Genomic DNA, 15,475 nt, shown 5'->3' with positions numbered 1-15,475 from the left:
TCATGGCGAACAATACGGAGAAAAAGAATCTGGCCATTGAACGAATTCTGGCACGATAACTGCTCCCGACTAAGTAGGTCGAATTCCTTTCCCGGCTTTACACACGCCCGCTATCCCCCTTTCATTCAGGCTTGTCACTTTGCCTCTTGCAATGGACTCCACCCCGTCGACAACTGTATCAATGCTGAATGTTCTGCACGCATAGCGGGCTGTGTGCGGCCTACATCCTCCCGAACACGCACGCACAATCACGCACGCATAAGCATACTCTGATACGTATACGGACACACGCTGTACATGATATCACGAACATGCTCACGGGTGCTACACGTTCGCAGTAGCACTTTTTTATCATATGATCTTCGTCTAGCCGTTTCAGCAGTTATATCTCTGTTGCATTGGCTTATTTTCTTACAAGTGCACGATTGGATTAGTTATAAAGAAAGCGCAGGGAGGTCAATGCTCTGCGAACGCAGTGGTTTGACAGCAAAGTCGTCCTATTATTATAGCACGTGCATGTGCCAGACCCAATACAGTGGGGACAGGAGAAAACGGCTTCTTGTTTTCCTGGAATTGTGCAACGTAACTTACAATATAAGAGGCCCGCCATTATGTATATGTAATTATATGTATAATTAAAAATACGTTAGAGTAAAATTTGTGATAACTTTAATAAAGAAAAAAGATAGGACGTGAAAGTGGAAGAAACGATAACTTTACCACCGGTTCTAGCGAAAGCCCACTTTCATTTTTCTTTTTGCTTTATTAAGAGTCTGCTTACTGAAAATCTTTTTCTGATTTATGATTATTTTGGCAGATTCATTCTTCAAGAACAGGACGTTTCCGCTGTGCTTTACTTGGTGGTTTTGGTTTGTTGTTGCTTGCGTCAAGTGATGCATAGGCGGAGAGCCTTCAATATATATATATATATATATATATATATATATATATATATATATATATATATATATATATATATATATATATATATATATATATATATATATATATATATATATATATATATACTTTTCCATACTTAGGCCGAGGTGGTCCGGCCTGCGTGAGGGGGAATCTCTCATTGTCAAACCTTCACGTACGTATGTCTAAGTAAATATATTAAAAAAACATATTATGGACATGTGTGTTTTATTGTGAGCCTTTCGTCGAGTACTTAATCGCGATTGCAATTGATTGTGTTGATTTCTATGTAAAACATATGGATTCATAAGCCGCTACATCTTAAACTACATATAATTGTTCCAAATAGGCTGTGGAATGAAGTCCATACTGCGGAGCATCTGGCGTATACAGAACTAGCTGTTTGCTTGTGACTGCCAGAAGTTTAGATATGCTGTAGCTGCATTGGTAGTTAATACTTAGTTGGACTGTTTTAGAAAAATGTAGTCACAATAAGTGTTCAATAGAACACCAACCCAATACGCCTCATATTTTCAGGGCGTATTTATCGAAAGTGGTGCAAGGCACTAGATCGCTGGCGAATGGGTATTCATTACGCACTAGATGACTTCAATTTCGCATTACAGCATGGAGACATAATTATTGCTTACACGCTTAATTAGTGAATTTTATTTCATTACGTGCTTTATTCGTGGAATTGCTCGCGCACGTAATGTGCACTTGGCATAAAATAACCAGCACTTGCATAACTCCGCGTCAGTGGCGTAGTCAGAAATTTTGTTCGAGGGGGGCTCAAGTTGCAGCTCGGCCTCCTTTTTGAAATGAAGCTTTAGCTCGGGCGCTCCAATCTAAATACATGTAGAACGAGAATCCGTTTTTCTCGGCAACCACTGCACCAAATTTAGCAAGGTTTGTTGCATTTAAAAAGAAAACTAAATTCTAGTGACTGTTTATTTCGGATTTTTCATTTAGGTTGGCAATTCTTTATTGAAAATTGGCGAAAAGCGCAATTTCAGAAAACGTAACTATATTTTTATTTTTTTTATTGAAGTGAATATTAGGAGAGGTTGGCGCCTTTATGGTGGCACCGGCTACTCCTTGTCACTTGGCAAAGGAAACAAATTTGCGTAAAGAGGGAGAATAGCGACACGAAATATGGCACTCAGTAGAACACTAGATGAATAAAAAATATACAGTCCAACAGTACATCAGTTCATCAGTACATTAGTTCAGTCCACGTACGCATATATAAAGTCAGATATTTTGAACAGCCAAAAGGCGCAACACATGTAATACACTGCAAGTACAGAACAGAATTATACATATTGCGTAAAAGTTGCGATCACCACATAAACCAATTATGAACCACGAACAACATTTATGTTACTCATTTAGCGTATTCGGATCATCTGATACCTAATATTTTCCCAAAATGCTGGTGTCCTCTAAAAACTTTTTCAGAGCAAGAAACGCTCTTTTTTGAAGGCCCACACTTGGCCATGGGCCAAGTATCTTTTTTAGAGTGAATGCTCTTCTGTCTAACATCAACAAATTTGCTTGCAGTACCCTTCTTTGTGGATCGTATTTCGTGCACTCGAGAAGAAGATGATTCACATCTTCGTCTGGATGGCCACAAGAACACTGCGGACTAGAGACACGTTTCATCCTGTACAAGAAGTGTTTCGTAAATGCAGTACCAAGACGCAGGCGGTGTACCAATGTTTCAAATTTTCTGTTGTCTCTTTGATTGTCTGGCATTGATAAGTTTATACATGGGTCTATAAAGTATAACTCCGAGTTTTTAGTTTGCTGATCAAACCAGGTAGTTTTGCTGAGGCGACAAGTAATCTGTCTCAGGAGCAGACGGAGTTCACTACGCAATAGGGCAAGATTGGTTGTCTCCGCGTTATTGTGCGCCCGATTCGCAGCTTCGTCCGCTGCAGTATTACCCGGAATATTGCAGTGCCCAGGTATCCACTGAAATGCAATTACGTGGTTCATTGCGCTTGCTTTTGTAACTTCTTTGAGTGTCTCATACAATAGCAAAGTGTTCAAAGAATTTTTATTGTTTCTATTTTGACTTTTATTCGCGAAGACACATTGAGCCTCTTCAGTTTTTTTTTCCTCTCTACCCCACCCACGGTCTGCGAAAGCCAGCCAGAGCGCATGCGTTTTTCTCGTGTTACCCCGACCACAGCGCGGCGCATTTCAGTGCACGTTCGGTTTTCTCTGGCCGTGTAGATTTTCGTCTCGCAGAGTTTTGGACGCTTCCTGGCAGATGAGAAAAAGAAACAATGGTCGCTCGCCGCCATCACTGTGGGGACTCGACGGACTGCACCGCGTTTGCTTGAGCGCAACCTCTCTGGAAAGTCTTGTCTCGGCGGTGTAGGATGTAGAGCAGTATGCGTAGGGTTCTCGATGGATCAAGGGTCTCACGTTTTCTTCGATATTCCTTCGGTAGCTACACTAAATGCCCAAAGTAGGCATTTGATTGTGGCCAACATACTTTTCTTTGTGTTTTTTTTTCAGTTCCGTGTTCCCGCCCCACAAAAGACAAAAAAGACATTGTCGCGGCGCAGAAAATTGTCGCATGGTGAGAGTTCGACTTTGTTACTTCTTTTGCGGAAAGTAATGGGCCACGGGACGCTTCAGTTACCGGATACTGTTACTATGTCGTTCCAATAGAATCATATGGAACTCCAGGCGCACTCCTGCCATCGCCGTCGTCCTCATGTTCCATATAAAGTCCAAGGGCGATTATATCGTGACCACGCGCCGCATGCTGTATGTGCGAGTGAAAGCGTAGGGGGGGGGGGGGGCGGAGTAGAATGGGTGAGCCGACGATGGTAGCTCAATCTTGTGTGCGCAAAGTAAAAAAGCGGGGAGGAAGCGTGCCGCCTTCCATCGAGCGCGATATATCGGGGGGAGTGGTGGAATGGGGGTAGAATCTAGGATTCTGTGAATCTGTGATTGCACAACATGTTTATTTGCCTTGTTTGACGCATTATATACAGTGATTTTTTTCTTAGATACGTAGATTTATTGGAGACTTATACGTCCATGGTCGAATCACAACATTATTTGCACCACGAAGAAGAGCTCCACTGTAAGGTGTAGTAACTTTGCGTAGACGAGAGCACAAGCCAGCGTGAATAATAGAAATAGCTGCTCCCGTATCAATCAATGCTAGGACTGGTGCACCTTCTACACAAACGAATAAAGTATTGGCCGGGCACGCTCGAGGAATTGTAGTCTGTGCGAGCCATGCAGCTTTCCCTCCAAAAACTGCACCATCTAGTTTATGAGCCACCGAATTTGATTTCGGTGGCTCATAGTTCTCCCGCGACGGCGGGCTAAGTCATACGCTGTAATTGCACGACACAATTTGAACTTTGCTTACGCGTCACCCATAACCATCCCTCTATATCCACGAAATATAAACAAGTTGATCCGTTTAGTTCATTTAGGATACCACAGGCGTTTCACATAACACATGATAACAGGGAGAAAATGACGGTTCAATAAATAATTGCGACGCTCCTTGAATGCACAGACGTTAACGTTTCGCCACACATTTCGCTCAACATGCCCCCAATTTTTACCAATTATGAACACGGTGTGACGTACAATCTTCTCCGGGCTTTGGGAAACATAGCGGACAAAAGCAGCATAACGCATTAGAGCACTCGGTGAATTACACCGGTTGTTAGAGGCTGCATAATTTATGACACATTTAACTATGCACACACCTTGACTATAATGTCCCCTTCGCCACTTTTAAGAAATTTCGTCTTGGTGGCAGTCATGCGAGTTCGGGCAGGTTAATTTCTACACCGTTCGTAAATGACGCTTATAACGTTCCGGAGCACTTGCATATGTAATTTACCTGGAAGGCCGAAATCGATCCACGCACTCTGAACTTTGCCTACACATTTACCGCCTTTATTTTCACCAAATACAAGACAAGTCCTTCGTTGAGTTCGCTGGGGTCATTAGGTAAAGGCATCGTGCTTAGTGGCGCGCATGAAAACAAGCAGAAAACTATCGAATATTCAGCAATTTACTTACAATGATTGTAATCATGCCAGAAACGTTAAACGTTTTTTTTTCACACGTCTCGCCTAATATGGCCCCCATTTTGACTGAATGTGAACTGCGTGTCATGTACAATAATTATAAGACACTGGCAAACGGCGAAACATTGTGAGAGCTTTAACAACATTTTTACATTGGCCTAGGGCCGGTACGTCAGTGTAACGTCACGCATTTCAGAGTCTGTCTGTCTTACCTAGCGTGCTCTCGCCGTAAGAGCAGCTTTTTTTATATTGCAGAACGGCAATTTACTAAAGCAGCTCGAAGGTTTTTTATATTGTAATCGAGCGCTTCTAGTCCCACTAACAACTTCGCATGAAATGCTTGCAGCGCAATGGTTGAAGCAATGTGAACATTTAGCAGCGCATTTATTCTCTATAGGTAGAAGCTGTCCATATCATTATAAATGAAGGTTAGTTTGCTAAATTCATCTTTAATGCGATTTTCCCTCTATGATAAGCATTCCCAAAATTTAAGGGAAAATGTGAATTAATAAAATGTGGAGCGCGTCCGCCCGCCCTAACAATTCTATAACAAGATTTTAGTCAATTGAAAGATTTAACGAGTGAGAAATGACAGATATCTATAGAGAAACATCAGGTGTGGGTGGCAATAGTCTGGCAATGACAAATTGGGTCGCGGGCTTCCGCAATGCCGGGAGGGTCCTTTGCCTCCCCCCGCAGGAATGTAGGGGGGGGGGGGGTCGTACTCATGATCTACGAGATCAGCAGCAGAAGCCCATAGCGACTGAGCCAGCGCGGCGAGTATTATTGGTGTGGGTTCGTCTGCCTTGGATCCACACACCCAAAAGGAAATAAAAAGAAAGCGCAAGCGTACCCCTTTCAGGCTTTATGGTATCAGTTTACAGTGCAGGTGTGCCTTCAACGAACAAGACAATCGCTTAGCCGCGTGACACATTGCGCTGGCCGTGAGACACCGACGTATTGCGAATAAACGCAAGCCTTTGGTGAATATCGGATGTCGTTCAATTTCAGACAACACCTGCTGACCGCACATGCACCCTTTCGAGAAGCCGACAAACTTGAAAGTGAGTGAGTGAGTGAGTGAGTGAGTGAGTGAGTGAGTGAGTGAGTGAGTGAGTGAGTGAGTGAGTGAGTGAGTGAGTGAGTGAGTGAGTGAGTGAGTGAGTGAGTGAGTGAGTGAGTGAGTGAGTGAGTGAGTGAGTGAGTGAGTGAGTGAGTGAGTGAGTGAGTGAGTGAGTGAGTGAGTGAGTGAGTGAGTGAGTGAGTGAGGTGCTCTATCATGCACAACCACTATCTATAGCAACAACCTGAGTTTATCATTTCATTCGATCACCCGATAGGCGGCTTTGATGAGCGCTCACTGTGCCTACTCTTGCTCAAATCACCCACTCAGATGCGTCGGATATTCCTCACACTAATATTCCCCTGTGCCCAGCGCTGTTCGACATCCTTGCCTTGTATGGGATTTCCACGCTTCTGCAGTCTACAGCGGCAAAGATTGTCATAGCCCGAGGTCACCCTACATCAACGTACATATAGCCACCGACACTATCAGGGCGCATGTTTGACACGTCGCCGGTATATGCTTTCTCACCATCTTGTCTCTTTACCTGTAGAAAAGTCGCGCACAATGTTCAGTCGTATAATTGCTACCAATTGCGCCGCATTGTCATTGAATTACCTGCCTGCAGCACGACCGTCGTCGCTTTCAACAGTGCGCTATGTAGTCTGTAGCCCTCCAACACGCCACGTGACTACTCTTATGCGAGGTGAGATGCATAATGGCCGCCTATGTTTGTACACCAATGGATCAGCCTCGCCTAAAAGTTCTGCTGCCGCGGTGGTGGTTCCGACAAGATCTGGCAAAATACAACTCACAACGTCTCACGTAACATCAACAACAGCTGCTGAGCTCGTAGCCCTCCGTGCGGCTCGTCAGTTCATTAAATAAGGAGCCACGCCATGTGCGGTCAATATCAATATTCTGTGATTCCACAGCACCTCTCCGGAGTTTACCTTCCGCAATCGGTCACGGATCACGTGAACAGCTCTTTGCATAAATAAGACATCATTGTGCACTTGACAAGGGACACGAGATAAAATTTTAGTGGTTGCCTAGTCGCTGTGGATCCAATGGAAATGGTCAAGCTGACGCAGCTGTTCGATATTCCCACGACGGCGTCAATGGTCGAGAGCCGACGCGGAGAAAAAAAAAAAAACATTGTGCGCTTGCGCGTCACCTAGCGCTGGATAAGTAGGATTCATCTGAATTTAGAAGCAGTCGCCTTCATACCCTAGACCCTAATTTGCAGTTTCATATTCTGTACGGCCTCTCACGATGTGGATGCGCCCTTCTAACCCGTTATGGCTTGGATTAGCGTTTTAAAATGCACACTCATTTATCGTTGGTATGACCAATAGCCCACTTTGTAATTTTGAAACGATGGCGCACCTTCTTTGCGAGCGTCCTCGTTTCAACCAGCAAACAGCAGCGCTCTCATTCACATTAGGCAGCTGAACAAACGCCCAGTCACAGTAAACAAGATTATTGGACGCTGGCCTGCACGGATGTTAGCACGAGCCTCTATAATGTCGCTGCGTCGTTATCAAAGAGATTACGGATTGTGCGACATATTTTGACTGTGACGTTGTGTGTCTCAGCGGAACATTGACTTTATATATGACTGTGTGGCTTTCACACAGAAGGGAGGAATGAACAATATATATTATTCATTCTACCCTTCTCTTTTTTTCTCATCTTACCCAGCGTAGGGTAGCCAACCGGAGATACCCTCTCGTTAACCCCCTGTCATTCCTTTTCTTTTATCTCTCTCTGTTTGCAGTCCATTTAGCACTGCTAGAGTGTTCCACCATAACATTGACACAGCAATGGAGGCAGGCAGCAAGTTTCTATTCTCCAAGCTAATCCGCGAGCACGAGCCGCGTTTGTGGTTTAGCCTCGCGCGGTCTTTCCACCTTTGAAACCTGTGATTGTAGGTGAACCCTTCGCTGCCGTTGGCTGTGTTTACGCTCCACAAGCTTGAACCTGGCAGTCAGTCGGTAACAACACAGCTGCGCCTATCTCCAAGGGCCAACATGCGTGCTTGGGAAAGAGAAGCGAACGCCTGTCGTGGTCATGTTGTTTTTTCCGAGCGGCAGTCCAGCCTTGATGATATGCGCGCTCTCAAGTGGGCAGATGTAGCGCTCACAGCGGCATTTACGCGTATAACGCGGAAAGCAGTGTGTTATTCGGGTCCCTCAAGAAGACAGGAGTTCCTTACAGTTCTCTTCAGGACATTGCTTTCCCGCGCGGAAACCAGTTGTGTAGGAAGGAGGTTTCTCGCCTTCTTTTAAATGCCTGCAGGACATGGCTTTCACCTCCACATGGTGACCTTAGGAGTGACTATTTGTAATTGTGAGGTCTGTGTCTGATTTATGCTATTTATTTATTTTAAGTGTCGCTATGGTGGAGCAATTGCCGGCAGCAACTGCAAGGCTAATCCCACCAGTAGCCTACAAGCACTCAACTCAACTCAACTATGCCTCCGCTGGCGTCCGCCTTCTGCATTCGTTTGGCACCTTGCGACCACCACACTTTTCCCGATTCGTGGGAAGGCGTGCTGCTTGACACCGTAGATATCGAAGGCTTTACCTACTGGGCTGTACACCGTGCTGCGCCAGCTAGGTGTCGTCGCCGTACTGCTGTGTCAATACAGGGCCAGGAAATACATTGGGTAAAAGAATAAAAATATCTTGGTCTAGGGCAATATACATATGGAAATACAGGAAAAAAAGAATAATAGCAAAAGGGGAAGAAAAATGCGACTATAATGAAACACAGAGCGCTATGGGGATACAATAGGTAGGAGATGTTCCGAGGCGTGTGAGATAATCAATGTAATAGACCTAGGACTTACGCTTGGAAACGCAGTTTTTTGCTTGAAGTCAGGGGTACAATCAGGACTCGATGGCAACTATACCTCAGTGGGTCGCCTCGCATTGGGCGCTCGCGGGAAGTCTACAAATGAAGCTGTATAGGGCGATGTGAGCTAGACTTATTTTGAGATGAGAAGCTCAGAGTAAAATTGATTTCGAAGAACGACCGAGGAATACAAAAGAAAGTAAATGGGTTGCGAGAGTGTTCAGGTATTTTACAAGAAAAATATTGACTCACAATGGAGGAAAAAACTAGGAAGCTTACCAGCAAGCAAGCGACCGTTATAGTAAGCAAGCAACAAAGAGCGTTAAACGCAAAGTCAGAGAGGCTGAGACAATCTCCTGGGTGACAGCAGTGGTAAAGAAACCAGCTAAGACTAACTACATAAGAGGTAAAAGCAAAATCAGGAAAGAAATAATTTATGATAACTCAAAGGGAAGCTCTTTACTTTTCGAAGCGAGATCAGGATGCCTTAATACGAGTAGTCATGAACGTGCACCGAGTAAGAAGAAACACGTGCTTAGTGCGGTAGAGTGCGGTATGTGGAGATATCTACCCGGCGGCCGGTTTAGACTCCGCTGGCCTCCTTGAAGCCCTTGGGTTCAGGGATAGCAGGGGGGAAATAAACATGTCCGCAACAGAGATTAGTAAAAGGCGGTTGGAAGTTTTTTGGCAGAAAAGTAGGGAGACCACAAACAACGGAGGCGTACGACAACAAAGTTCGCAATAACGATTCAGAAAGTTTGACGCTGTGAATATTTTGTCTGTTAAAAAATTAAGATAGGTAGGACATTAGGCAAAATCAGAAAAGAAGTAACTACAGAAATTCTAAGAATTGTCTACTAATGCGTAAGCATTGTTCGACTCTTCTGTGGCTTCGTTTTTGCTCATAGTGTTGCTTACTTGCCTTTCCCAGCTTATGCACGTCTACCCATGGCCCTTCCGGTGGCAAATAATGCTTAGCCTTTAGTAGACAATTCACAGATTTTCTCGCCGCATCTCGACCCCTTCAATTGCGCCAATTGAGTCGGAACGCCTGGCACGAGCGCGCCTCGACGGAGCAGAGCGGTTGAATGCGAACGCCAGCTGCCACCGTGGCGCGTGAGGCCTTGCGTGCCGGGCGAGTGCAGCGCCGCGATGCCATGTCACCCACGCTGTCGCTCACGCAATCCTGCGTTAAGCGCACGTTCCTTGTCCACGCAAGCTCTCACCTGCGTTCTGACCCCGTGGTTGTGACTGCACCTCGGCAAGGCCCAATGAAAACGCGCCAAGCCTTTCAACGCGTTCGCTTGCCCGCGAGGTGTTCGTAACTCGAACGACGCTCAGCAGCGTTCAACTGAGCATTGGGTCACTTCAAAATTTCAAGTAGGGCCACACCCGAATTTAAAGTGGAACTACCCCCAAGTTGGGCCACCTCCAAATTTAATATGGCCCACCTTCAAATTTTAGTTGGCCCATCCCCAAATTTCAATTTGCCCACCCGCAAATATGGGTTGGCCTACCCCCAAATCTAACTTGGCCTATCTCCAGATTTCAAGTTGGCCCACCCCCAAATTCGTGCCACTGCTTGCGCGTTCACCGTCGTCTTTCGTCGTCTTCCACAGCTGGCTGGCTCTATCTTGAAAGCGATCGTCTTACGCGAAGGAAGGACGGACGGACACTTTTCTCGTCGGGTAACCTTAGAAATGCTTACGCATTTAGAAGATCTTGGTGGGGCAACCCGCCGCTCCATCATGATACATCCATAGTTCATTTAAGACAGCTGCGCGTAAGCCATTTGCGTAAGCCGCTCAAGCCACACAGGTCCCTGTCCTCGTTACGACCGCCGCATGTTTACTTTTAGAAATTAATAAATCGGGAACAAGCCCAGAAATTACGGTAGAAATGCGAGAAGCTACGCATTTTCCATGATTGATGTGTAATTCGCTAAATGTTCAAGCATATCTACATAAATATTTACTGTATGTGTTTTTCTCGTACATGCGTATAACGTCTTCGTCATAAATTTACTGGGATGTCGTGCAGACACGCACGTTCGCACCTCTGTTTTATCTCTTTGCAGCAGACGATCGACAGACAATTCCAATAAAAAAGAAGTCAAAATGCCGCCATTTGAGCAAACAAGCATTCCCGAAGTGATGGCAGCCGCGACGTGTGAACGTCGTTGAACGCTTCGTGGTAATGCGCAGATAATAACGACAACCACTGTTACGCTGTACAATGCTCTTTGACGTATCTCAAGACTCTTGAATTGCAATCTCCAGAATAACGGTTAAATCGGCCTTTTCTTTGTTCCGAAGAGTGCGCGCGTCAGGTGCGAAATGGACTCGCATAGACAATGAAGAGGCAAAAGGCGGTCCGCTTTCTTTTTTTTTTCTTTTTTTTTCTTTTTGCCGTATGCAAGGAAAGGTTGGTACATATACAGGGTGTCCCAGCGAATTTTAGCCAAAGTTTTAAAATATGCGGTTGCCACGTAGCTGGACAGAACCAAGATATTGTTGTTTGCCGCCGCTTGGAGATGCTCAAATTATTTCTTTCATTCCGCCTAATTAGATAAGTAGGCTTAATTAATTAATCAAATATTATAAGTAGATGAAAAGTATCAATGAGAAAATTGTAGACCGGCATGAAATACTCCCGATGCAGCTTTCTGTCGCTCAATACGTGCTACATACAAGTGTTTTTCCGAGCGTGAAAGCAGCCCGCAAATGCACGCAAAATTGCCGCGCTACTGGCCGCTCGAGGCACTCTGCGTGCATTCGCGGGCTTCTTTCACGCTCGGAAAAACACTTGTATGTAGCACGTATTGAGCGACAGAAAGCTGTATCGGGAGTATTTCATGCCGGTCTACAATTTTCTCATTGATACTTTTCATCTACTTATAATATTTGAGAAGTTGATTAATACAATAATTAAGACTAATTATTGAATTAGGCAGAACGAAAAAAATAGTTTTGTATCTCCAAGCGACGGCGAACAACATTACCTTGGTTCTGTCCAGCTACGTGCCATTCGGATATCTTTAAACTCTGGCTAAAGTTAGCTGGCACACGCTGTACATGTGTATCCGGCTCCTTATCTTCTCAGCTATGATAATTGTGATCGTAATTGTCATAACAGAAACACTGATTTGAAGAAAAAAATCCGACAGAATCCGTCTCACGATGACTGTCGACGGTAATGCGACTAGCATTCAAGCAATGTAGCGACACACCACATTGGTAAAGACACGTTTATTTGAAATCTGTGGTGGTCATTCTGGGACTTCAGTTGCTTCGGCTATATGCGACACACACCGTCTCCGGCATTGGTCCACTTTGCTCGCTTGCAAAGGTCGGCTATGAGCATGACCGCATGACCACTATATGGAGACGACTATACAGGGTGTCCCAGCTAACCTTAGCCAAGCTGTTCAAAGAAAAAAAATAAGAAGAAAATATGGTGCAAGATAGAACCATGAAACTGCGTTGTTTGGTCGTCACGCCAGTGACAACCGAACCGCGTAGGTTTTATGTTTGTATTTTGCGCCGTGTTTTCTAAATCGTGTTTTTTTTTCTATGGTTGAACAGCTTGACTGACGTCAACTATGACACACGGTGTGAAGGCGACGCAGTGACGACGATGGAGTGACGAAGGAGGATGACGTCACTGGAACTTCGAAGACATTATTGCAACGAGATGGCGATGGTACAGTGACAACACTTTGAGGACGGGTGTACGACGGCGATGGCGCGATGACGACTGTATCACGAATGGAGTGATGACACTCGGATGATGAAGTTATAATGACGGTGGAAAGGCGACAACGGCATGACGACGGCAGTATCCAGGATTTGAGGCATTCTGTCCAGGGTGCGTTTTTCATTACCAAAAACAGTCAAACCTCTTATCTATAAATCTTTGTTTTTGACTCATATAGAATACTGTGATCTTGTTTGGGGCACGACGACTTTTACGACTATCCGTAAATTACATATAATGCAGAAAAAGGCTACTCCTGCTATCGCAAATGTTCCTTATGGGATCCACAGTGCACTACTTTTTCATTGAATTAATCTAGTTACTCTACAAGGCTATTATCGCTCAATTTTTATGAAGCGGTACCACGCAGGTCTTAGAAGTGATAAATTATAAGCGCCATTTCAAGACTAACGCTCAGGACATTTACTTCAATCAATCAATCAATCAATCAATCAATCAACCAATCAATCAATCAATCAATCAATCAACCAACCAATCAATCAATCAATCAATCGATCAGCTTTATTTCCCTTGGAATAGGAGGAGCACGGGACTAAAAGCATGAGCAGCTTGACGAGGTCCCGACCCCTTTACAGTTGGCAAAACAGCAGGATGACGGTCAGTCATGCACAAAGAGTTCAAATAAATCAACGAATATTACATAACATCTAGCAACAAAAGAAGTTTTGTAACAAAGGGCAAAAACAATACAACCCAAATGCATAGGCTTGAAATGGCATGAACATAAAAAACAGCGATCGACAAGTAGAAGGGAAAAAAATTCGAAAGGATGTACTATTCCTGAAAATAAATGGACTGGGCGAAACGCTTAATGAGAGAATTTTGATTACACGAAGGATAAAAATCTCCATGGTTTAATAGATTCAGAAGGGAAGGTAGCTTATGGGACAAAAATTGTTCATCATAAGAAGTTCTAGGGGTCGGTACAATCCACATTTCTTTGTGCCTGGTAGAACGAACACTTGTGTTTGCTTTTAACTTAGCAAGATTAATTATGGTATTGGTACCATACTTAACTAAAGCTTTATAACACAGCATCAACCTATAATTATATAAACAGAACACTGGAAGAATTTCATACCTTGTAAAAAGAAGTTTTGTAGAAGAAGCATAATGTACAGCAGCAATGTGTCGTATGGCTCTTATCTGCAGCAAATACAGCTTGCGCAAATTTGTTACGCCAGTAGTACACCACACTATGCTGCAGTACTGCAGCATAGAGGACACTAACGCATTGTAGATCATAATCTTCACCTTTGCAGGAAGAATACATCGCGTACGTGCAAGGACACCAATGGCAGACGACATCTTTGAATGGAGGTTTTCGACATGTACATTCCATGCAAGGTGCCTTGAAAAATGTATTCCGAGGGTTTTAGCAGAATCCACCAACTCTAACTGCTGAGAGCCCAAAATAAATTCAAATTTTTTGTCAGCGTGTTTCCTTTAGGCGTGTACAACATAACTTGTGTTTTTGAAGGGTTTATTTTTAAAGAATTCACCGTGGCCCAGGCATCTAGGTTAGACAGCGTTGTGTTAGCTTATGACACTCGTCTCGTTCAAGTGCGAAATATTACGCGCACGTGAACTAATTACGGGAATGAAATTCTGCGATTTCTTTTGCCGATTAACGTGAAAGAACTAATAATCTTAAAATATCGATTTTGTACGTTGTTGAACTGAAAATGTATGTACTATTTTCTTTATGCCCCTTTATCGCTTTTCTTATGCTATCGCTGAACTAATGTTTGTTATACTTTCTTTATACTGAGGGAAAACACGGAGATGGCGGGAGATGGAAACTCAAGACGATGAGCAAAACGAGAACAAGGTAAAAACAAATCCACTCGTCGAAACGTTGGCTCCCGCTTTTACCATGCTCTCGTCTTGCTTATCGTTTTTTTTTTATATTGAGTGATTCGGTCCATCTCATTTGTATTTCTTTATATATTCTAGCCTTAGTGCTAATGTTATGCTGATTGCAATAGAGTGTATTCATCGCCTGCTTTAATGCTAGACACTGTACATTGTAATTATGTTTATATTGTATATGTACTCCGAATATGTCCGAGAAAGCTGTTTGGTTTATTATGCGCAATTTCTTATTTTGTTCACGTTAAATTAATCTTTGCATTGTTGTATCTATTTGTCCCTGTCATTTGTACTGGGTAGTCGTCCTAGTCGAGCCCGTGTAGCGCCTTCCATGGTGGCCCTGAGCATGCCGAATGTTGGAATAAAGGTTGATTTGATCTGCCTGTGTGAGGACGATTGCATGACGACGACGCATGACGAGGCTCGGATGACGAAATTAGAATGACGACGCTGGAAGGATCACAACGGCGTCACGCCGACGTACGGTCAACCGCAAAAGTTTACGGGGACGCAGGATCTGTCAAGAAGCTGAATTCTCGCGAATCGTGGTCACACACCCTCGAATTAAATGTTCCAGCATGTAGTAGCCTTCGCCACCTACACAGTGATTCATTAAATACGAAGTGTCATGCCTTTACAGTGCAGGAATTCACGTTTGAAGGGGAAACCACATCTCGCAAGCTTTTGCTGTTGACTGTACGGTATGGCAACGAATGCATGACGATGACTGTGACGCCCACAGCATGACAGCGGTATGACGACGATGGGATGGCTACTTTCGATGGCGTGGAGGCTATCTGTATGGCGATGATGGCTCGACAACGATGGAACGACCACGATGGCCTCACCACGACGGTAACGCAACGAATGTATCACGACTGTACGACAACGATGGCGTGAAGACGAC

The sequence above is a fragment of the Dermacentor variabilis genome, chromosome 6 (assembly GCF_050947875.1).
Source record: "Dermacentor variabilis isolate Ectoservices chromosome 6, ASM5094787v1, whole genome shotgun sequence".
Classification (NCBI taxonomy): domain Eukaryota; kingdom Metazoa; phylum Arthropoda; class Arachnida; order Ixodida; family Ixodidae; genus Dermacentor; species Dermacentor variabilis.
Note: the sequence above shows the minus strand (reverse complement) of the source record.